Genomic DNA, 26449 nt, shown 5'->3' on the forward strand with positions numbered 1-26449 from the left:
ATTAGCTTCATTTTTAGTACTTGTGAGCGATATTGTCGAGTTGATACCTTGGAGGAGCCTAATGATGACTTTATGGATCTTCTCCTGTGGCTGAGATAAGTAATAAGGTGTGAGGATGACAATGGAGGAGTTGGGCAAGAAGAAATGGATCTCTTAACCTCACTGAACTGAGACATAAAATGGGGAATTTACTAAAAATGGCGTTTCTTATGCCAGTGTTAACTGATTCCCTGACGGGCACAAGACTAGGTTCCGGCATCTCAGTGATTCTTGCACATGTGAAAGCGCCTGATCACGTATCTTCTCCAGTCAGACACCCGGGGGCCCCTGGAAGGGGGACAGGGACAGGGCCGCCACAGCGCCCACAGATGGAATGGGGGCACATGGCTTGCCGCAGGAGGGGGGCCCTCATAGGCACCCCTGTAACATCGGTGCATGGGGAGCCCAGGGTTTGGTGAGGCCGTGGGCACAGGTTTGTGGGAGGAAAGGTGACAGGGTCTGGAGGGGGGAAGGGGTCACTGGGTAGGTAAGACAGGGAAGGGGGCACGGGGTAGGTAACATGGGGGAAGGGGGCACGGGGTAGGTAACATGGGGGAAGGGGGCTAGGGGGGAAAAGGGGCACGGGGTAGGAGAAAGAAGCGAGCACATGAGGGAGTGGGTAGGAAAAAAGGAGGATGGCGGGCGCCAGGGGGGAGATGAGGAAAAGGGAGCCGCTGTGGACACAAGGCAAAGGAAGAAGCCTGCGTGGCGCTACAGGTGGGTCAGGGTTCCACGGACAAAGTCGCAGGTACTGCTAGTGTACCATAATGCATCAAGTGGAGACACATTTTTGGCCACTTTCGAGCTCTTCTCACTTTATTTTGGAAGGGCGCACGCTATTCCCCATTAGGTTATAGTCACACGATCAACGCTGATACTTGGCTGTGTTTTTTCACACCCAAGTTGGCCCTTTTTTTTGACTTTTCGAAGGAGAATGCATGCGCTCTTCCACAGACCACGGGCAGTACTTGCCTGTAACCATTGGTAATGTGAATAAATCCTTATAAATCCGTCCAAATGAAAACATTTCAAGTGTTCATTTCTGATATTTTGCTTTTTTTTTTTTGCAAGTTTTTACTTTGATGAAGGGTAAGCAATAATCTGTGTTTCCCATAAATACAAATCGGTAGAAAATAATGTCTGTTCGGATGTTTTTATAGCTGAGCGAGTTGTCGATCATGTTCAGTGATTTTTTTTTTTAATTATTTGTCTAGAAACAAAGGAATTTATAGGGTTTAAAAAATTAAAAAAATCTATAAAGTTGGACAATTGCTTAATTCCAGATTTTGCTTGCACAATACTTGGACTCAACACTTGTTGAGTCCTCCAGAGAGAGATATAACCAAAAAAAAAAATTAAAAAAATTGTTACCCACATGTAACATATCGGGTGTACCACTAGGACTGGAGGTAGATATCGGAAAAATAGAGAATAGTAGTATCTGTTAACTCTTTATGTGTCCATCTTGAAAATGTTGCGTTGGATGTCATGGGCTAATCCCAGGCCATATACTTTTATCTTGGTCTACAATGGCATGCCAGCAGTGTGTCAAGTTAATATGTTACGTGAAGACTGTAACTCATGATATTTAACAATAAACCCCCCCCCCCCCCCAGACTATTAACCCCAACTTTTCCTTATACTTTGTTTAAGAATTTTTTGGAAACCAGACAACCCCTTTAAGATTGTCTCGAGTAATCTCTTTTCAGGTTCTAGACTGCATAGGTGTTGTATTATTATATTCTATTTATGGGGCGCTCTCTGTTGCCTTTTTATAGGTAGACTTATTCACTATATCCAGTTTTTATACGGTCTATGTCACAAGACTTGAAGGTCTTTATAAAAGCTTTTCAGTTCTCACGCAAGCCTTGTGAGTCAGATTTGATTTTTTTTCTATTCCCATGTCATTCTCTTTTTACCAGAACAGCGCATTTCTGTTTTCTATGGTGTGTTCCTAAAATCATTTTGCCAATAACACGGCCCTCCTAGGTTCACCGAGAGGTAAAGCTGAAGAATGAGTCTTCTAATCCACTTATGATAAATTAATGGCTGGCGAGTTAGAAGCTTTTGGACTTTCTTCTATTTGAGTCGGTTTCCTAAAAGGGTCGTAAACAGAAATCTGATGAAATACAGTATTAAGATGTCAATAAGCCAGGCCAGGAGTGAAGACTGAACTAGCGGCAAAACGGATGCCAGAACTCTACCTCGACAGAGTGGAGGATGTAGCTTTCGCTAAGAGGTAGCCGATTGGTTTTTGGTACAGATTATTCCCCCGATTTACGAGTCACATTTGCCGAAACATGGATTGTTAAAGACTGCCACCAAACTGGACTAGACCAATCATGTCACATAATGTAAGTCTTCTCTGGGCGGAGTGTTTCTGGACATGTCCAATTGGTCAAGATTGTTTGTAAAAAAATAAATAAATTACCATTTCAGCAAATTTGGGACAGTTGGCAAGTAAGCGTGAAGGCAGATCTGGTCATGTAAGGGGGGCAGAGATGCCACAGCATATATCCAGACAGATCACTCATAATAAGTTCAGGATTTATGCAGGTGCAATATTTGGTAGCCATCTTTGTTACAATGTATCTTCAATGTGGCTGGCAAATCAGGTAACCATATGTCCAAGGCCTCTCCAGCAACCACACAGCTAGATAAGTCGGACATGCAGGACTTTGTGTCCAGTTAAAAAAAAAAAAAACGGTTTCGCCGCGGAGAGGCAGAAGACGCTCACTGGCGATCACTTTGCAAACCCATTCAAGTGAATGGGTTTGAAAACTGACTGCCGGGTTTCCGTCTCCTGTCCAGTTTCTCTTGGCAGAAGATGGAAACCTAAAAGCGGAGACCGGGCGCAGGTGTGAACCCGCCCTAAGTCAGCTGTGCCTCCAGTCAACTAATAGTCGAGAAGGAAGGCGAGAATATCATCAAAGTTTGAAGCATGCCTTCAATGAACAGTAGAGGTAAATAGTAGACACTTTATAATAAAGTATTATGTTCCCTTCTCCCTTTATCAGGTTGTTACTTTTTTTTTTTTTTTTTAATTAAAGAAGTCTATGGAGAAAGATAGAAGAAGCTGCTGGTGAAGACACACACTAATGCTCTTTTAATACTGCTGTTTTTCACAATAAGGTGCACTGCAGGCAATAAATAACTTCCTCCTCCCTGTCTGCTCTCCATAGACTTCTGTGTGTGAGGTGACTACGGAGATGATGCTATACAGATGAGGAGGACAGCAGCCTAATAAGAGAAGAATGAAGCCTATTTCTTTAATAAGATATATTATGTGCATGAAAGTAGTTTTAGAGTGGGAGCGTTTTGTCAGATTTTGCTTATTTTCTGTTATTGCGGCTTGTTTTTCTGACCCTTTTAGCTCGATCCATGGGTGCAGCTGCTGCACATCTCCGATTCTGACCAACCTTGTCTACGTCAGCAGCTGAATCTTGTAATGTAGTCCATTGGAAACGTTTTAATTCCCAAGAAATGGTGTTTTACGCCCTCCTTCTAAGCATGGAGCAACCAATTCCAGGTTCAGATGAAATTGGAAAACTGCTGAGGGCTAAACAGTGAGAACATGAAGGGCTGGGTATATTTGTCTCTGCCAAAATCCTCTCCCACTTAAGCTAGTTGGCTAACAACTAATAAATAGAGAGAAATAAGTCATCCTTGTTCGCTCAGATTTTGTTATCCCTTCAAGGTGTTATCAGGGATTCCTTGAGAAGGGAAGGGCGCAGTCTGTTATTTCATGCACTTCGAAACCGTGTCCTCAACCTCAATGCTACAATACTGTATAGATTTTGGAGCTGACCCCGTTTGACACGATTCATTCTTTTTTCCCCCTCGTTTTCTTCATATTGTGCCAACGCATCTCACAGTGCGAAACACAAAATGTATCTGGCATTGGTCCTTGTACCTACTGACGATGTAACTTAACATATGGGGCTTATTAACCTACAAGCGGGTTTTTGGAGAAGAACCCCAGAAAAGTAATCAGAAAACCTACATATTTCATATCTGCCCTGGTTGGGTTGAGAGATATATGATTGTATCCTTGCAACACTAATATTTGTCAGTTCTCCCATACTATCCAAACGGTTCCCAGAAAATGTGGTAGAGTCTTGGAAGAGTGAGCAAATCTTCCAGATCTCGTGGGATGCTTCTACAGCTGCTTCCACTCATGTTCTCTATCATGTGGGTATGTGAAGCGCTGTCTTGCCGCAAAAAAGGGGAATGACTCTTACGTTGCGTGTCCATGTCACAAAAATGGGTCACAGTCCTGTATTGATTCTGCAGTGCGTTTCACACGCCTGGGCTCTTGGACATCACTCTACAAAAGTTAGCAAACGCGCTTACCCTTACCCTTCATTCACATCTGCATTTGTAATCCGTTCGAGAGAGTCTGTATGGGGACCCCCCAAACGGAATACCGATAACAACTGCAAGCACTGTGCCGTGAAAGCACACGGACCCCATAGACTATAATGGGGTCCGTGTGTTTGCTGAGTGGCCCGCACGAATTATGCAGACAGGAAAGTAGATTGTGAACTACTTTCCTGTCCACATGTTCCCTGTGGAGATCTGGCAGCAAGCACACGGACCCCATTATAATCTATGGTGTCCGTGTGCTTTCACGGCATAGCGCTTGCAGTTGCGTTAGGTGTTCCGTTCGGGGAAAGGGGGGGGGTCCTCATGCGGACTTCCCCGGACGGAATACCAACGCAGATGTGAAGGAGGCCTTAGTCTCTCGCTCTGTTCACTCTAGTCTAATGGGTTTTCTTCAACATTTTGTGGTCCCATTACGTTTAGATCTTGATTTTTAATGTGGGTCTTTTTGTCCGGCTTAAAAAAAGCAACCCCAAAAAGCTTCTATATTTAAAAAAATGAATACGACATGTTTTTTAAGTGTTGCTTTTTAAATTCCCTTTGATTTCAATGAGATTTGGAGCTTTTTTGGGGGTGCCCCAAGCTAGGCCAGGATGCTAGCCATCTCCCATTGTAAGCAGTGGGCACTTTGAGCTTTTAGAGCTGTTTTTGGGCAGAAAAAAGCTCCAGAAGAAGCAGTGTGAACCAGTCCTTAGTCATCGAGGTCCTGCAGTGTGGAGATCACTACGGTCTCATGCTATATACGGAGTCACTATATGCCGTGATCCCGCAGAATTCTGATCTCTAACCCAAGTAACTACATTTTTTGGTATAGTAACTAGTAAGTACAGTTTTTCTTCCTCTATATCCTATACTAAGTGTGTTTTTTAGCGCCCGGCCCTTCTGTTACACATCAAACGGCCGACCTTCCTGATGCAATTACTATGTCGAACAATAAATATAGGCCACACTGCCGTGGCCATGGTTACCGCAGGCCGACACGTAGAAGCGGAATATCAGAAGTGTCTGCGCTGCCGAGTAATTCCTTGTGACATCATAAAAGAACTGCTATTTCCTGAAAGCTCAGTCACAGGGGACGGGATGTCATTGTTCATTTCACCAGCGCACAACTATTGCAACATGCACAACATGGACGCTCGCTCTACTGACGTGTATGAACATGGAGACCAAAGGAAAGCGAGGGAGAAAAAAAAGAATAGATGTGTATTTATGGAAACGCAGCCCTGGTGAAATTACTCAACTTCTGGCCGAGTTTAGAGTCTATAAAACTTTATAAGTTGCAAATATTGAATATAAACTTTGTATTAAATTGTGTAACTTTGTTTACATGTAGAGATGAGCGAACACTAAAATGTTCGAGGTTCGAAATTCGATTCGAACAGCCGCTCACTGTTCGAGTGTTCGAATGGGTTTCGAACCCCATTATAGTCTATGGGGAACATAAACTCGTTAAGGGGGAAACCCAAATTCGTGTCTGGAGGGTCACCAAGTCCACTATGACACCCCAGGAAATGATACCAACACCCTGGAATGACACTGGGACAGCAGGGGAAGCATGTCTGGGGGCATAAAAGTCACTTTATTTCATGGAAATCCCTGTCAGTTTGCGATTTTCGCAAGCTAACTTTTCCCCATAGAAATGCATTGGCCAGTGCTGATTGGCCAGAGTACGGAACTCGACCAATCAGCGCTGGCTCTGCTGGAGGAGGCGGAGTCTAAGATTGCTCCACACCAGTCTCCATTCAGGTCCGACCTTAGACTCCGCCTCCTCCGGCAGAGCCAGCGCTGATTGGCCGAAGGCTGGCCAATGCATTCCTATGCGAATGCAGAGACTTAGCAGTGCTGAGTCAGTTTTGCTCAACTACACATCTGATGCACACTCGGCACTGCTACATCAGATGTAGCAATCTGATGTAGCAGAGCCGAGGGTGCACTAGAACCCCTGTGCAAACTCAGTTCACGCTAATAGAATGCATTGGCCAGCGCTGATTGGCCAATGCATTCTATTAGCCCGATGAAGTAGAGCTGAATGTGTGTGCTAAGCACACACATTCAGCACTGCTTCATCACGCCAATACAATGCATTAGCCAGTGCTGATTGGCCAGAGTACGGAATTCGGCCAATCAGCGCTGGCTCTGCTGGAGGAGGCGGAGTCTAAGATCGCTCCACACCAGTCTCCATTCAGGTCCGACCTTAGACTCCGCCTCCTCCAGCAGAGCCAGCGCTGATTGGCCAGAGTACGGAATTCGGCCAATCAGCACTGGCTAATGCATTGTATTGGCGTGATGAAGCAGTGCTGAATGTGTGTGCTTAGCACACACATTCAGCTCTACTTCATCGGGCTAATAGAATGCATTGGCCAATCAGCGCTGGCCAATGCATTCTATTAGCGTGAACTGAGTTTGCACAGGGGTTCTAGTGCACCCTCGGCTCTGCTACATCAGATTGCTACATCTGATGTAGCAGTGCCGAGTGTGCATCAGATGTGTAGTTGAGCAAAACTGACTCAGCACTGCTAAGTCTCTGCATTCGCATAGGAATGCATTGGCCAGCCTTCGGCCAATCGGCGCTGGCTCTGCCGGAGGAGGCGGAGTCTAAGGTCGGACCTGAATGGAGACTGGTGTGGAGCGATCTTAGACTCCGCCTCCTCCAGCAGAGCCAGCGCTGATTGGTCGAGTTCCGTACTCTGGCCAATCAGCGCTGGCCAATGCATTCTATTAGCCCGATGAAGTAGAGCTGAATGTGTGTGCTTAGCACACACATTCAGCTCTACTTCATCGGGCTAATAGAATGCATTGGCCAATCAGCGCTGGCCAATGCATTCTATTAGCTTGATGAAGCAGAGTGTGCACAAGGGTTCAAGCGCACCCTCGGCTCTGATGTAGCAGAGCCGAGGCTGCACAAGGGTTCAAGTGCACCCTCGGCTCTCCTACATCAGAGCCGAGGGTGCGCTTGAACCCTTGTGCAGCCTCGGCTCTGCTACATCAGAGCCGAGGGTGCGCTTGAACCCTTGTGCACACTCTGCTTCATCAAGCTAATAGAATGCATTGGCCAGCACTGATTGGCCAGAGTACGGAATTCGGCCAATCAGCGCTGGCCAATGCATCCCTATGGGAAAAAGTTTATCTCACAAAAATCACAATTACACACCCGATAGAGCCCCAAAAAGTTATTTTTAATAACATTCCCCCCTAAATAAAGGTTATCCCTAGCTATCCCTGCCTGTACAGCTATCCCTGTCTCATAGTCACAAAGTTCACATTCTCATATGACCCGGATTTGAAATCCACTATTCGTCTAAAATGGAGGTCACCTGATTTCGGCAGCCAATGACTTTTTCCAATTTTTTTCAATGCCCCCGGTGTCGTAGTTCCTGTCCCACCTCCCCTGCGCTGTTATTGGTGCAAAAAAGGCGCCAGGGAAGGTGGGAGGGGAATCGAATTTTGGCGCACTTTACCACGCGGTGTTCGATTCGATTCGAACATGGCGAACACCCTGATATCCGATCGAACATGTGTTCGATAGAACACTGTTCGCTCATCTCTATTTACATGCAAAAGAGGGCATCAAGTAGTGTCCGGGCACGGAGACCCCCACCGACTGCTAGAAGTGGGGCGTGCTTTGGCGTTATTCATTGGTTCGCTATGGAAAAATGTTGTCAGACTAAATGGACACAAAAGGTACTGGCGCTCAAAGTGTGAGGGTTTTTTTTTTTGTTTTGATGCAGCAATACCTGAACCCATGGGTCTGCTTACTATATTTGTGTGACTTACATAGGGCCAACATATTCCACAGGGCTGTACAGAAATTATTCGCACAAGATCCTGTTCATAGGAAGCCAAATAATCTTTCAGTCAGGGGCATAACCATGGAGCCCCCATAGTAAAACTAGTAACCATTGGGACCCCCACTCTACTATAACAACCTTAAAAAGTGAGTGACTATTTTGGTCTCCTTTACAAACAGGAATAATGTACACAGTGATGTCACAGTACATGGATAATACACACAATGATGTCACAGTACAGGGATAATACACACAGTGATGTCACAGTACAGAGATAATACACAATGATGTCACAGTACAGGGATAATACACACAGTGATGTCACAGTACAGGGATAATACACACAGTGATGTCACAGTACAGGGATAATATACACAGTGATGTCACAGGACAGAAATAATACACACAGTGATGTCACAGTACAGGGATAATACACACAGTGATGTCACAGTACAGGGATAATACACACAGTGATGTCACAGTACAGGGATAATATACACAGTGATGTCACAGTACAGAGATAATACACTAGGGTGATGTCACAGTACAGGGATAATAGACACAGTGATGTCACAGTACAGAGATAATGCACACAGTGATGTCACAGTACAGAGATAATACACACAGTGATGTCACAGTACAGAGATAATACACACAGTGATGTCATAGTACAGAGATAATACACACAGTGATGTCACAGTACAGAGATAATACACACAGTGATATCACAGTACAGAGATAATACACACAGTGATGTCACAGTACAGGGTAATACACACAGTGATGTCACAGTACAGGGATAATACACACAGTGATGTCACAGTACAGGGATAATACACACAGTGATGTCACAGTACAGGGATAATACACACAGTGATGTCACAGTACAGAGATAATACACACAGTGATGTCACAGTACAGGATAATACACACAGTGATGTCACAGTACAGGGATAATACACACAGTGATGTCACAGTACAGGGATAATACACACAGTGATGTCACAGTACAGGGATAATACACACAGTGATGTCACAGTACAGGGATAATACACACAGTGATGTCACAGTACAAGGATAATACACACAGTGATGTCACAGTACAGGGATAATACACAGTGATGTCACAGTACAGAGATAATACACACAGTGATGTCATAGTACAGAGATAATACACACAGTGATGTCACAGTACAGGGATAATACACACAGTGATGTCACAGTACAGGGATAATACACACAGTGATGTCACAGTACAGGGATAATACACACAGTGATGTCACAGTACAGGGATAATATACACAGTGATGTCACAGTACAAGGATAATACACACAGTGATGTCACAGTACAGGATAATACACACAGTGATGTCACAGTACAAGATAATACACACAGTGATGTCACAGTACAGAGATAATACACACAGTGATGTCACAGTACAGAGATAATACACACAGTGATGTCACAGTACAGAGATAATACACACAGTGATGTCACAGTACAGGATAATACACACAGTGATGTCACAGTACAGGGATAATATACAGTGATGTCACAGTACAAGGGTAATACATACACAAAGATCACTGTGTACACTGTGACATCACAGCATATGAAGACAGGTAGTGTACTGATATCATATGTAATCTTTATGATGCCCCAGTAAAGTAATAGAAGACCATTCATTTTTCCACATCCCCTTCCGTCTTCCATAGTTATTACTAACTACACTTTTGTTGAGCCCCATTTACACCTTTATTTCAGCTACGGTGGTAGTTATGTCCAAGCTTTGTAAACCCACACACAGATCGGAGGATTGTACAGACTCTGTCGCTATTCATGGTTTTAATTTGAGGACCCCGGTGTCACTTGACCACCCCTGTTCAGATTGTAATGGTGGTATATTAGTTGCCACCCAATTTACGATCTCATGGTTGTGTCAATGTTGTGAATGTAGCCTTAGTCCGTACCACTTATTAGTTGTCTGTCTTGGCGCATCAGAGACCCCCCTCTAGATAAGCCATGCATTTTCTTTGTGCTAAGCCACGCCCCGTTGTGTTTTTGGGTGCACATTAAACCCTGGCATCTTTGACTTCGATGTCCCCCATATTTCTTAATAATACGTCTCTCTGTATATGGAGTCACAGGGTTCTTTTACAAATGCGTTTGACAGTGCGGATTGTGTATCCTGTACAGAGGCGTGGAATCATTGAATTGTAGTGAGTGCTGACTCTGTAAGACGTCTCTTGTTTTGTTACACAACATTCTCAAGGTTAATAATAAAAGCCTATATCAAGGGCATGGCGATGTTGATGTTTTTCTATTCTGTGCGTGAATGACTGGTCTTTGCTCTTTTATCGCTGACTACGCAGGCATCTCTTTTGTCATGAGGGTACGGTAAAGGACAAATTAAAGCCCAATTTTGACATTGTGAACCGTAGGACGTTCGCATTTCGGGCTAGAAACTGTAACAGAACTTTGGACTGAGGTTGTCAAGTTTCGCAATGTTTATTTAGGATCTGCAATGAAGTATGTATGACATAAAAGGGGTTGTAAAAGAATAGAAATGGGGTTTGTTTGTTTTTTTATAAAACGGCGCCACTGTTGTCTATGGATTGGTCTGGTATTGCAGCTCTGTTCACTTTAATGGGGCTATGCTGGAACATAGGACAAAGGTGTGAAAGGAATTGGCAATATTTTACAGTAAGGCTTGATTCACATCTGCGTTGGGTTTCTGTTTGGGGGGTCCGCTAGGGGACCTCCCGAATGGAAATCTAATCCGCATAAAAAAGTTGTTACCTTAGGAAACCTGTGAACCCCATATAATGGGGTCTGTGTGGTTTCTGCACAAAAAATTGTGTAGAGAAAAGTGCTGCTTGCAGTGCGGATAGGGGAACGGAATGACCCAAACCCAGATGTAAACCAAGCGTAACATTGAAGGGACTGACCAAATAAAGAAAAACCTGTCTGCTTTCTTCCAAAACCAGATTAAAACTAGCCATAAACCTTAGACGTTTCATACACATTAGTGTATCAACTCAACTTGCCAATTTTGACAAGGTTGGCCAACCATCTAGTGTGTACAAGGGTCTCCTACCCCCTATGCAGATATGGGGCGAGATGCTGATGGTGCAGGCAGTAGATTTCATCTGCCCGATCCTATTGTTCTTGGAGATGAGCTGCTGCTAGACTCTCCTTGTTCACAACTTGGTGGAGATGAGTTTGGATCTCCGATGAGAACTGCCAGCCAAATGCGCATTCAGCTGATAGGGGTAAAGCAGCCCATACACTTTACATCACTAGCGGTACCATGGTCCATTAGGATTTAAGTGATAGATTTGGTTGGGAAGGGCAGGCTTCAACTCTGCTTTGGAGTCCATCAGAAACCATAGACCTAATAGTCCCAAAAGCCTTGTTTTTTTATCCAGCAATGTCCATGAAAAACAATGGATATCCAATGGACCCCATGGGGTTCCTCTGCATTAGCCAGTCCATTATTAGATGGTCTTTGATTAATCTGTTCTTCTATTCCTACAACGGAGCACAAGAACAGATTAAACAACGCAGATGCCAATGCCCCCTTACCCACCAAGAAATCCTTCTCATGCTGGAGTATCCAGGGCATCGATCAAATTCAATGGATTCATGTTTGGGGAGTCTTTGCAGCTTGACCCCAAAAGACTAACTAGTCATCGGGTGGACAGGACAAAAAAGACATTGTTGTCCAAGCTAAGAGATCCTACCTACAAGAAAACGAAGCAGATGTCACTTTGTACATTGGTAAAGTGAGATATTGAAATCGATACTTGAACACGAGGAGATCTGACTCTTCTGCTGCAGTTTCTTTTTTGCATTTAGTATCACAAAATTCCCCAGTGTGTCACTGGCTCCCACGTACAACACTCCTCCATTTTGCTTACTGTAGACAGATGCAGTTGGCAATGTTACCGAACAGCTGCTACATTGAACGCTCTCTTCAGGCCCCTTTAACTATGGGATTCATGAAGATTACAATCTATTCCTTTGGAATTCTCAACAGCCAATCAAAATGAAATGAAATGAGAAAATAAAATCGCTTTATCCAAGCAGTTTTAGGTGCCAGCTGAAATCACTTACAGAAAGGAAAAAAAATCTGAACCCCTCCTTCCCTCATTGCCATTGACGGCATAATATCGGGTGTGCGTTTTCTACTTTTTACACTTGCATTGACATGAATTTTGTTGACTAATGGTAATAGACAGTAGGTAGAATTTGCATGGCAGTGCGGTAGGAGGCAATGCTGGTGCGGGATTCAAAGGTCATAGTAAAATTCAAAGGAAATTTGAGGAGTTTGCATTGTTTTATGCAAAGTATAGGCTGCAAAAGCTGAAAACTGGTAATTTTGCTCTTAAATTATACCTAGGGTAGATGTGGTGGTGAGGTCACTGAGGATGTTGAGGCCAAGGCCGGTTTCACGTGCAGGAGAACCCAGACTTTGCAGTTCTACTCAATTCAATGTGGATCACTATAGAACACTGTGGTGTAATATGGGATGGTTTAGTGGAGGGTCTTGATGTTGCCAAACTCAAAGTTCAGTATATTGGGAGAGGTCATGATATTGATTTGACTAGTGATTTGACTTGGGCAAAGGTCCGTTCTATTTGGCAATCCCCAAGAGTCTACTACAATCTATAGTCTACTGCCTTCCATCGAGCCAAGTTTCTGTTGAAGTCCTCAGTTCCTTTTCTATTTTGGTTGATTTTTTGGAATTTCCAAATTATATGTACAGTACATTGACCACATTAAGGACCAAGATCGCTCTGTTCTGTCTGATCCCTATGGTCAATGTACTAGATAATGGACCGTGTCAAAACATAGCTGAAGACCTTTCATTTTGAGGTTGTACTGGATTCGGAAAACATGACTGCTGTCTTCCAAAAACAGTGCCACTCCTGTTCATGGGTTGTGTCTGGTATTGTAACTTAGATGGTGGTGAACTGGACTGACCTGCCATATGCCACCAGTGTGGCACTGTTTATGGAGACATGATTGCTGCCCAGATGGATCCAAAAAGTAAGCGTAGAAAGAAGAAGTAGGACTACTTATATTATGGAAAAATCCCGTTGGCCCAGTATCCTCCATATCCATGTGTCGTAGTTCCAGAATAGGACAAATCTGGCTTCTTTTTTGTAGACCACATCCAATTTTGATGTTCTGCGTTTCGTTTGTGTCTCGTTTCAAGCCAAAGCCTTTGTGTTTCATTATCCGCCACACATTGCCAGACTTTTCATATAAAAAGTGATTAGTTGTGACATTTGCTCCACCTTCACAATATAAGCCTCTTCTCTCTTGCTTCACTGATAAATAGGATTTGAAAATCTTTTTCCAGGATCAGTTTGGATTTAATCAGTCCATCGCACAAATATTAAAGTTGCCACGAACGCCAGTTGTCTCCTTCAGATGCTCAGCGTCCCGTTGCCTCCCGTGACACTTGTACATAAGCTCATGTTTCTTTGCAGTATGACCAAAAATGAGAACCTTGCCTTCCTGTTGCCTGCCGCTTCTACCCACGGCACTGGTGGACAGAGAGTCTGATTGAGCTTGGCATTTGTGAAATGCGTCTTCAGCTGGATTGGGATAGACAGAGAGCTGTGAACTGCCAAGCCAACAGATGCAGCAAGATTAATAGCAAACTTGGCAGGCTCCTGCAGTGGGGAAACCTGCATTAGCAGATAGACTGTCTCTGCTACCAGCGTGTGCCTGCAGGCCCCAAATGAAAGGGCAAATGGAAGGCGGAAACTAGGACTGAACAAGGCTAGGCCTCAATGCTACATATGACCATTCAGTCCTACTTTGTTATCTTGGTGCAATTGTTGCAAAATTGACTATTACATTGTATACATTTAATATAAATATTTAGTACATTTGCTACCTGGTATAGGTAACTGTACACCTTATTACTAGATGACGTGCACTCCATTTTCCTGCCATCCCATACCTTGTACCATGTAGCTTTAAAGCCTTGTCTACATACATTGACTTCCTGGCTATGCCTTTCACGTTGGTGTCTATTTCAGTAGCAGGAACCAAAGGAAACCATGGGGAAGGAATGGAAGTACCTGTATCCCTCTGTATCTAATGTCAGTTCCCACACCCTTCCCATAGACTGAAGGAGGAAGCACATGGGGTGATATGTGTCACCCTGGACATCCAGCACTCGTCCTTCTTTGTGGAAGTATAACCTCCCCATATAGGCTTTAGACAGATACTAAATGCTTATTTGTGCATATGCGTGCATTTTATGTTCTGTTATCTGCCATTTTGGAGACTATGGGGCAGGAAGTCCAATAAAATGTCTTCCTTTGTGATTGACACGTTACAGAATCTTAGGCCTGGTTCACATCAGTGTTCGGGGAGTCTGCTGGGGACCCTGAACAGAAACCTATATGCATAAAACCTGCAGACCTCATAGACAATAATGGGGTCTGTGTGGTTTCCACTTGGTTTCTGCACAAAACATGCAGATAGAAAACTCCTGCAAGCACCCGAACACACATGTGAACTGAGCCATAGCTATGCTTTTCTTCTACTGTGGGAAAGTTTTAATTTGTTGTCCTATCTCTGTATTTAAACACCCTGTCAAAAACAGAAGCTACGCCCCTGCTTTACCTGTCATGTCCATCCAGGCAGAGTAGCCACGCCCCTGCTTTACCAGTCATGTCCATCCAGGCAGAGTAGCCACGCCCCTGCTTTACCAGTCATGTCCATCCAGGCAGAGTAGCCACGCCCCTGCTTTACCAGTCATGTCCATCCAGGCAGAGTAGCCACGCCCCTGCTTTACCAGTCATGTCCATCCAGGCAGAGTAGCCACGCCCCTGCTTTACCAGTCATGTCCATCCAGGCAGAATAGCCACGCCCCTGCTTTACCAGTCATGTCCATCCAGGCTACATCTATATAGCCCTAGTTACATCTTTAACAGAGAATGTAAATTTGCTTCATTGTACTCCTGGATGACAGATGTGCCTTATTTCTATAAGGGTCTGTTCACACTAGAGTCTTTGCTGGTCTCTGAAAATGTGATATTTTTTAATGCAGGAATAAGGCAGGCAGTAGAGTGTAGAGCTTTATATATTTACCTCCATCCCCAATATGGCGTTTATTTCCATTCAGATGACTGACCTCCCGGGCTCTGAGGCCTTTGGACTTTGCAGATTATATGGGTATGGGGCTATAAGAAATAATGGGTCAGTGTGCTACTTAGTGGCTGGGCTGTGGAGTCGCTATGCTGGACCACCAACTCTGACTCTTTTGTTATCACAGCCAGACTCAGACTCCTTCATAAATGGCTGATGGCCATGGTCAGAAACCTTAAAGATCCTGTAATTCATAAAGAAATTCAGTGATTGAATTCCTATAAAAATAAATATGTATGAAATACATATATATATACGTAGAATGCATTACTAAAAACTGATTTCTGTGCCCCTTTCATCGTATTTGGACCAAGCTCCCCCAACTTGATAGGCAATAGAGCAGATTTTTACCATCCTGACAGACGCCAACCTTAAGACTTTCACAGGGGATTTTTTTTTTTTTTTTTATTGTACATGGAAATGCTTTTAATAAACCATGGGGATCACAAGGTTATGTGTTTTTGGTTTTTTTTTACTGCAGGGAGTTTTCTGACTATAGGATAATATACTCAGCCTCGCATTAGTGGAATAGTCCCGATATTGTTTTGTCTATTTTTATAGAGTGGTTTCTGCATGTTTGTGGATATTTGATCACAATCCATGATGTTGTCTGTTTCGCAGCTGTTCCAGGATCACGTGGTGTGAATTGTTATTAAAAACATTGGTTATAATAGACTGCCCTAGATCCTGGAGACCGCTGAGCTGACTGTGGCGTAATCTGCCTTCCAGGTCTGCAGAGCACAGACCCACGACAGCTGCTCTGGAGGTCTACAAGGTCGCCTTCAATGCAGAGAACGTAAATGGGTGGTTATCCAAATTTCATTTAGCAATATATTTTAATATCCTAATTTCAGTTTTCAGCTCATTGGTTTGGTCATTGGTTGAAGGTATGGATACTTGTATGTGCTGGTACCTTGTGCATTCAGCCTGTCCTCTGAGTTCTGATGGCTCTCGATACCCTTGTAGGCTGAGGTCCCACGTTGCAAAAAAGCAGCTTTTCTTTATTGCAGGTTTTGTTGTAGTATCATGGCTAGCACACGGACAAAGCTCACATTTCAGTGCATGGAGCCTAATGTGTCTAGGGGGTATATAAGGGCCAATGGACATGGCTGTTTTCCAGCTTTGTTTTGTACCTGGGCTGCATAGAGGTGTATAAAGCCTCTGCCATAATTCGCATGACTCTTAAATTGGGGGCACATTGGCGTTTTTTCTATCAAATGCTGCACACATCAGATTGCACTATGGTCCATTGGATTCTATGTATTTGCTTCTGCTCGGCATAGGTCTCTGCAGCTTCCTTCCTTTGCATCGCTTTGCGTGCCAGTTTTATTCACAGCGTGTGGATGGAATTTGTAGAAATTTTATCTGCAGCCATGTTACTGTAGATCACTGCAGTCACTGTGTGTGGCTTCGGCCTTAGGATATGTTCACATTGGACTGATATCTTGCACCGACAACCTGTGCCAATGTCTTTTGATGCATCGCGCAATGACTGCATTGAAAGAGGGGCGACTCCATGGTGAAAATCCACAGCATAAAGTGATGGCAAGGTCCCATGTAGCATTGCAGTCATGTTGCATAGGAAACCTTGTACTAGACTTTATGCATTCAGATAATCCATCACTCTCATATGGGATTAGCCCTAGTGCTGTGACTCATAAGCGCCTGGAGGTAAGCTATTTATGGCGCTGCTAAAACTAATATTTATCGCGCACTAGGTTTGTTTGGACGTTAAACAATGGCAAGGATCAAGCTGGGTCAAAAACCTACCAAATCTAACTGGAGATCACCAGAACCCATGAATCAGGATTCCATCTGCGTATCCATTGCTAATATGTTGCTATGTAAAAACACTCGGGATCCTGAGTCAGACAACAGCTGTTGTAGGATTCCCGGAATTATGAGTTACCAGCAGCTGTCATACACTTCACTATACCCCTAAGGGTACCCAAAGGGTACAGAAAGATGCCCTGTTAACTATAACCTTGCCATACAATACAATACGATTTATTATCTGCCTCAGTTCTTCATGTTCAGAGATATTCTGCTTTGATAGGATCACAAAAATCCTTTCCAATAATGGAATCGTCCTGCGTTCACTATTTTAGGCTGCATGCACATGGATTCTGTACGTGGGCTGTCTATACCCTCCATTGACTTATTTATGTCCTGCAGCGCCCCGTACGGACCAGTGATAGTACACAGATTTGTATATGGGGCCTAATATATAATGGGTCGGTATGATATCCATTAATAACACGACTTGCACTCATTTGTGTACATGGAGCCTTGGAGAGGTAATGGTCAGACCCATGTTTTACCCCTACTATATTTTTGGTTGCTTTTATATTGATAAACCCCTAATAGAAGTTGTGGACACAATTGATGAGTTTATCAGACATTACATTTACACAATATTATATTTTCTTAGTAAAATGACCAAAACCTCGTATTTTACATGATTTCCCACATGTACCGAGACCTTGTGATAATCATGACCTGGTACCACAATGCTTCTATGTAGTCACGTAATATAATTTACTAGACTGTAAGAGGTCATTGGTAATAATTCACAATGACAATGATTTCAGGCGGCTGTAACATGGAACGTCTGTAATACGGACACAAGACCCAGAGCCATCACACTTCCAATCGACAGATGTTAGATTATTATAGTGGTCTCAGTTTGGTTCTGTAGAAATGGAGGGATCTCAACCTTAAAGGGGTTTTCCATAATAAAAATACTGCTGACCCCAAGAATTGAATACCAGATGCATTAAAAAGCGGTGAGCAATGAAAGCACATGAACCCCTATAGACTATAATGGGGTCCGTCTGTTTTCGGCACGTTGTTCACACAAATCATTAGGAGATGATTCAAGAACTATTTTCCTCTCCGCATTATTTGTGCGGACAATGTGCCGAAAACACACGGACCCCATTATAGTCTATAGGGGTTCATGTGCTTTCATTGCTCGCTGCTTTTTAATACGTTTGGCATTGCATTCTCCCCAAGCGGCCTCCTCAAATGGAATAGCAAGCGCAGATGTGAACCAGGCCTAGCTCTAGGTTCTCAATAGCAGGACCTGAATGACGAGAGCTTGACTGCTAAAACAGCGGATGCCCACAGAACCCAGCAGACCCTATTGAGTATAATGGGGGTCCATTGGGTGTTTTCCGTTTTGAAACCAAGCATGCAGGTACTTTTTCTCTCTGCGACAGAGTCACCAACAGATGTGAACCCAACCCAAGCTGCAGGACATTACATACAGAATGGCGCTGTCTTTTGCTTTCTGTTCCACTCTTGGTATTTTATCTGATTGGTGGGGGTGCCGGTTGTCGAAATTGATGCCCTATCCTTAGAATCGGTAATCAGTATGTTTAACCCTTTAATGCCATACTATGGCTGTCTGAATGCGGCCCTCATTCAGTAATGGCTGTAAATTTGCATTATTACGCTGAATTTATACTGTGTTTGTCAGGTCCTATATCAAGTAGACGTAGTATATTTTTTATTGTAGAATAGACCAATGCAAAAATATACCCTATAACACACTTTCTTTTAAAATGGGGTCTGTGGGCATTGTATGATGTCATATGTCGTATCGCCCATGTGCAGTACAAACCCAATTAGGCTATTATATTCTATAAGTCCCCCAACCAGTTATTCTGAACTCATTTCTGATTATTATTATACAGCGTTGCCTCTATACCCAGCATATGTAGTCGGTGACCAAGACTCTTGCAGTACTCGGTATATGGAAGGGTTTTCACCTGCTTTGTGAAGCGATGGCTTTGATGTGAGCAGAAATGACTTTGCCTGTAAGAATTCAGTGTATGGGAGAAGCTTTGGCTGATGGGCTCCGGCGCTTTCACCCTCCCCACTGAGGAATGTTTCTCTTGTGGAATAGCAGAAGAGACGGCCTTTAGATGAGAGGCCAGCTGAGGTGTCTGCAAGACAATTCTGGGCCTGATTACAAAGTCAGATGTGCTCTTTTGGCAAGTTGAAAGGGAACACGTCAAAGCGGCGACATGAGCTGTGGCTCTGGCACTCCCAGGCCTTGCCTCTTTGTGCAGGGGGGAAGGATGATCATTTGGAAACCCACCGATGAGTGCGCCTAAACTGTTAAAATCCACGCTGTGCTTTCTTTTCCAGCAGCCTACGCAGCGATGTACAGTAGATTTGTAGTCATTGTGTCTGCCAGTTGTAATATTGTAATATTCATTTCCTGGCCCAGCGCAGAAAATTCACCTTGTACAGTGTTTAGCCTGTGAGCAGAGGACGGAAATTCAGGGAAGATTTGTGACCGGTGAATACATTTCATTATTGATTTTCTGCTGCGTGACGGTAGAAACAAAGACCCAAAGAGCTGATCTGGGAACACAGAGAGTGGACATGGTGGACTGAAAGGGGTTATGTAACGAAACGTATTTATCCTCTAGCCATAGGATAGATACCTGATAATTGGGGGTATGGCCATGGAGACCCCCACCTATCCCGAAAATTAGGGTCTTTTGTCCCCCAGGTGCATTCAACCTGACGCCGCTGAACATAGGCGTGACTGGTGGTGGACGACGACTCCATTTGTATAAACGGACAATTGGGTGTGCCTATTGCCATTGTCAGGAGTCCCTGCACGGATTGGACAGTGCCAGTTTGTGCAGGGACACTCCCATATACTAATTATATATTTGTAGGAGGGATAACAGAGGAGCGCATAATGCGTAGATGCCCCAGAATTGCCATTTCGTAGAGTATACATCTACTTCTTAACAGACATGTCAGGGGGTGGGGGGGGGTTCACTTTCAACTTCAAGGAATTTTTTTACATTTAGTAACATGAAAGGAGAGCAGCAAAGGGATAAGACAGTACCCGGGGTTGGCAGTGCCTGACGTTTCATATCTTACCCCTTATCTTAACCATTTATTGCTGGCCAAGGCAGACATTCATTACTTTTCAGACATGATTTAGAGCTTGTTTTTATTTGGCATCTCATTCCTTGTGCGAAGGGAGTCGAGAATCTCATAACAGGGTGGAGGATTATTTGGCCCATTTCCTGAACTATTCTCTTCCTCTTCTTGGTCAGAATGCTTGTGGCAGACTCAGAGCAGTATGTTCACTCTGTTATGTAGCGCCGTATAGTGAGAAATATTCTAAACATCTGCTATTTTTCTGGAAGTTTGCAGGGTTGTTTTAGAATTGACTTTAGGATTTGGACAATTTTGAATATTTTTGGTTGTCGTTCGGAGTCTACATACCTTCCATTTAAAGGGGATGTATCACCTTTTATGAAATTGGTGCTGTCTTTATATTGTATAATATGTCATAAAGATCTTCTTGCTTAATTAAAGTTAAGGGTCAGGGATTACTTTGCACTGCGGAATATTTTTTAGCAGTTGTAATGCCATTGTTCACCACTGAAGGGAAATTAATTTCCATTGACTACAATGCAATAGCGCCTCCAGCACTAACGGAGCTAATGTTTAAACTGAATGTATCAGCAGAAAACCCATTTTTATATTTTTTTTTAATAATTTTTGATAGTATTTTAAAGACTTTTATATGTCACTTTCTGTGATAAAAAAATAAGGTTTTCTTTGCAGCAGCCACATCATTTATATCAGACAGGATTACAATAGAAGATAACACCACCAATTCATTATCAACTACTAACAATAGATGTCAAAACCAGAAAATCCCTGTTTTTATGTCTTTCAAGTAATGTTTGATAGTATTTTAAAGAATTTTACATGTCACTATCTGTGATTAAAAAAAAAACTCCATCAAAAGGTTTTCTTTGCAGCAGCCACATCATTTATATCAGACAGGATTACAATAGAAGATAACACCACTGATTTATTATCATCTACTAACAATAGATGTCAAAACTCATCTACTTTCCATTCCTGAACAGAACATGTCTAGAAAACTCTCCCGTAGATCTCAGTGAACTGGTTCTAGGCTACAGCATAACCATGGCCAGGGGTGAACCTACCCCTTTCGCCGCCCAAGGCGAACGACAGAAAGCCCCCCCCCCCCCGGGGGAGGGGGCGGAATGAAGGGGGTGGGGCTTTAGCGCCGTTCGCAGGCAGAGAGCAGGCAGGGAGAGGACCTGCTCTCTGCCTGAGCGTGAGGGGAGGCTGCTGGAGTAGCGCTGCTCCAGTGGCCTCCCCAATCCACCGCTCGGTGCTAAGCCAGTCCAGGTTAGCTTGTCCTGGACTGGCTTAGGGAAGCAAAAATGCCGCCCTCCCTGGGGCCCTGGCATAGCGCCGCCTGAAGCGGTCGCTTCAGGTCGCCTGATGGAGGTGCGGCGCTGTCCATGGCCATAGGCGGCAATTCACTACCAAAAAATTGGCGATACATTCCTTTTTTATGATGTAACTTAAAGGAAATTAATTGCCTGGGTGGAAAGGGACTACAATGCAGACAATGATCTAGCAACATGTAATAAAAGGGTAGTCACCTGGAAAAAAAATCAGTAGTTGCCTGGCAACTTGACCTCTGACAATTGACAGAATAAACTAACAGGGAGCGGAACGTAATCTACCTAGATATTGCGCAGATATATGACGTTAATTACACTGCGTGGATCCCATTAGCACAGCGGAGATAGCCGTTAAAGTGAATACTTTACTGCACGGTTATATAGATCTTGCTGCGGCTCCTTCACGTTACATTGCTTATTATCTGAGATTTCTAACATTCCATTACTCATCCCTCCAATACATAAATTCATATTTTATTAGACAAAAAGTAATAAAGCGTCACTTTCTATTATGAGAATATTGCACATTCCGTGTATATGATTGATTCTATTAAATATTCTATAGTATCTTAAATATGCAATTGAATATTAATGCAAAGATATTCCGCTGAATTATTTATTGAAATACTGAGCTGTTACAAAGTATTTGATGAATTGGAGAGTAGATTTTGCCCATCGCCGTGATGGGAGGCATTCTTGCTTTGTGCAGTTTGGAGAAATTACACTTTTTGTTGGAAAAATCACACATTTTATAGCAGGGTATTGGTTTCCAGATAGTGTTTTGTGCCTGGAAGTAATTGTAACGCACACTGTGAAGCATGAAATCATGAAAATGGCTTATAGGCAAACGCAGAAGCTCCACCTTGGAGCCACGCTAGAGAATGGACTGGGGATCTGCCGCCGGAGCATTCCAATAATAACTTGCCAAGAAAATGTAAAATTCCCTTTGGCTGCCCCGCTGACCTTTTTTTTTCGCTGAAGGCCTCATACAGATGGCAGAACTGTGTGTACGGAGCTTGTAAACAGGCACATGTAGTCTGTACTGCTCTGTACTATATAGCCATTGGCAGGCACTCTGCATACTGCTGTATGGTGCCTCTGTATGCAGCTTTCATAGGAGGATATTCTCCCCTACGTTAAGACAATATTCTCCCCTACGGTATGCTGATATTCTCCCCTTACGGTATGCTGATATTCTCCCCTTACGGTATGCTGATATTCTCCCCTACGGTATGAGGATATTCTCCCCTTACGGTATGAGGATATTCTCCCCTTATGGTATGAGGATATTCTCCCCTACGGTATGAGGATATTCTCCCCTTACGGTATGAGGATATTCTCCCCTACGGTATGAGGATATTCTCCTCTACGGTATGAGGATATTCTACCCTATGGTATGAGGATATTCTCCCCTACGGTATGAGGATATTCTCCCCTACGGTATGAGGATATTCTCCCCTACGGTATGAGGATATTCTACCCTATGGTATGAGGATATTCTCCCCTTACGGTATGAGGATATTCTCCTCTACGGTATGAGGATATTCTACCCTATGGTATGAGGATATTCTCCCCTACGGTATGATGATATTCTCCCCTACGGTATGAGGATATTCTCCCCTTACGGTATGAGGATATTCTCCCCTACGGTATGAGGATATTCTTCTCTTACGGTATGATGATATTCTCCCCTACGGTATGCTGATATTCTCCCCTACGGTAAGCCGATATTCTCCCCTACAGTATGACGATATTTTCCCATTGTCAGGGTCTGGGGTTGCTAGGTGGGGTGGCATAGACACAAAAGTCCAGTTTCTTTAGTCCAAAACAAAGGTGGAGTTTTATTTTCATTCAAAAATATAGTGCAGCAACAAAAGGAAACAATACAAAAATAAATCCCTGCCCGGCTAGGCTCTAACTAAACATAGAATAGGTTACCTCACCTAGAATAACAGAAATCTAAAAGCCAGTAGAATCATTCAGGACACAGCTCCAAAAATATGACCTCTCTGTCAGCTCTCCAGCCAAACTCTGCCAAAGTGTTGCTGCTGGAGATTACTTCTTAAGCCTCCTTGACGAGGAGACTCTCTGCAGCTGAGTCGCTGCCGGAACATCCCCAAAGTGTGGACTGGAGGGGGGTGGAATGACAGGTCCCACTACCAACCTACCTGCCATTCCTAAAAATCCAGCCAAGTAACCGTAACTTTGAAATAACCCTCGGCAGACAATAGTTATCTGCTGAGAACCAGTCTTTCTGGAGTTTTCTCATCTCACCCACCCTAGTAGTCTGGGTGAGATGTACACTCCCTCCATTACCTGACCAGCCATCCGCTTACTCCTTTCAATATGATGATATTCTTCCCTACGGCATGACGATATTCTCTCCTACGGTATGCCCATATTTTCCCCTACTGTATGACAATATTCTCCCCTGTACAGAGCTGGACCAGGCTCAGCGCACTATGCAGTGCTACTGTCTGCCTGGCCACTGCACAGTGTATGAGCCATCTGTTGCTGGCTCTCTGCAGTGCTCGGAGAACAGCTGATCAGTGTGGGGACTGGGGGGTCAGACCCCCAACAATCCTGGACTATGTATAGGTCATTAATATAACGTCTTGAATAAATTCCTACCTTGGACTTATTGGAAATTTTTATTTTTTTTTTAACTTCAGCTGGGTTTGCACTTGTTTTTCTTGTACTTTTGTTGCATTTGGAAACCTGCAGATGTGAACGTGACCTAAGTAGGAAGAACCCGATGAATATTACTAATGCCCTATCTGATATATTCGTACAGAGGTGTAGTAGGCCTCATTTACCAAACCTAATAGAGTTCTTATTAGTCGCTATGGGCAAGAAGGCCTGTTTTTCAGGTAGACAGACTTGATAAGTGCGGCCTACTCCTTCTAACACTGCTCATGACTCCTCATTTATACAGTCTAAACACTTGGACAGCGGCGAAGGATATCCTCAATAATTGACTCTTTAGTGACTCATCTAGTATTGAGAATATTCTGGATAATGGGGAGCGGTAAATGAAATCCCTTACCTGTACTTGGTTTTTAATGATGCCAGCACTCGTATCTACCAGCTACAAATAGCGATATGCGTATATAATAAGGGATACGTTGCTACGACAACCATCGTTCCAGTCTACTAATTTAATAAAATAACGTGGGGGTTCCTTATGAAGAATACCTATCTGGATTGCATGACACTGAAAGGGGGATGAGATCCTACAGATCTGGAGGAAGACGTGAGAGATCATCTGCATTTACTGTATAATGTTATAAAATAGAAAACCGTATGTTTAGCAAGATGGCATAATACCGCCATAGAATACATAATGCATACAATATTATTTTCATTCCAACCTATTGACCATTAATATTACAAATCTGTTATAGGTTTCATGTTTTATATATAAGGTATGATGCCCAGGAATGAGCGTTGTCGTAATGGGCGTTCGGCTTCTTATGTCTGGTTGAGCTGCTTAGTAGAGCCCATTGGGTTTGCCCCAGGGTAGTTGCGTCCATGTAGGTCTTTATAGCTGAAGTGGATGACTGCCCAAGAGATAGGGATATAGTCAATATATTATCTGTTGAGTGATATTGTATAGGAAAGACCATGAAAAACATGCAAGCCAAAAAATTTGCACGAGCAATGGAGATTGTAAACTACAATGGACAGAGTGACGTATGGACGGCTATAGCCTCTACAATACTTAGGGCTCGTTCACACGGTGTAACGTGCCGCGTGATGTGGCACGTGTACGCCGCGTGACCCTTTGCGTGCCGTACACGCTCCTATTCATTTGAATGGGAGTGGGAATCGTATGCGCCGCGCTAGTTTGCGGCCATGCATTTATTCACGGCCGCAAACAAGCGCGGCGCATACGATCCCCGCTCCCATTGAAATGAATGGGAGCGTGTACGGCACGCAAAGGGTCACGCGGCGTACACGTGCCACATCACGCGGCACATTACACCGTGTGAACGAGCCCTTAGATGTTTGCCAACTTTTTTTTTACATATATGTGCAATCTCGGCTGAACATACAGTACGTGCACCTCAAAGAAGAGAATCCCTACACAAAACTTATTCCCCCCCCCCCCAGCATTTGTCATTGGGGGAGAACCAGGATACCCCTAACGCAAAAAATCGTCACCAGGTATGATGAAACCGGTGCATGGTCAACTTTACTGATTTGTCTATGAACTATTACATATACAGACGTCATATATGGGACAGTACACACTCAATCTTTGGACGGCACACAGACTGAGCCGCAAAAAGGGACAGGAGTAGGACCTGTACTGAATTTTGTGGCTTGGCCCCGCAGCCCCTACATAACGGCTGTATAAAAATTCAGCGATCTATTTAAGAAAAAAAAAATGGATAGCATAGGAACGGAAAATGCTTGTGTGCACGAGACCTTAATATTACATCCAGTAATTCAGAAAGTCCAGCATTTATTTCCAACCCTAAATAAAATATAGTAAATTATAAAATATATATATATATATATATATATATATATATATATATATAATGCAGTAAGACTGAGCAGAAAGAACAAATTAGGAAATTCTAAAGTTCATTTAAAAAAATTTAAATTATTATTATTATTTTTTTGAAGTTTTGATTATTTTATCTCGAACGCTAGATTACAGGAAATTTCTGGTTTTGTTTCAGGGTACTAATATATTGGCAAGGTTATTTCAGGCACATTTTCACCTACTCAGTAGATTACTTATTTAGTTCAGGATGTATCGTCTTATTTCGGGCGATCCCCCTCCTACA

At 43.4% G+C, this 26449-nt stretch overlaps 1 protein-coding gene across 1 annotated transcript in view; it reads left to right on the forward strand.

Moving 5' to 3' along the window:
• TRIM8 (tripartite motif containing 8) overlaps positions 1-26449 on the forward strand; it is a 57812-nt gene that overhangs the window by 20005 nt on the left and 11358 nt on the right. The gene's annotated exons all lie outside the window — the stretch shown is intronic.

This window comes from Leptodactylus fuscus, chromosome 10 (assembly GCF_031893055.1).
Source record: "Leptodactylus fuscus isolate aLepFus1 chromosome 10, aLepFus1.hap2, whole genome shotgun sequence".
Lineage (NCBI taxonomy): Eukaryota > Metazoa > Chordata > Amphibia > Anura > Leptodactylidae > Leptodactylus > Leptodactylus fuscus.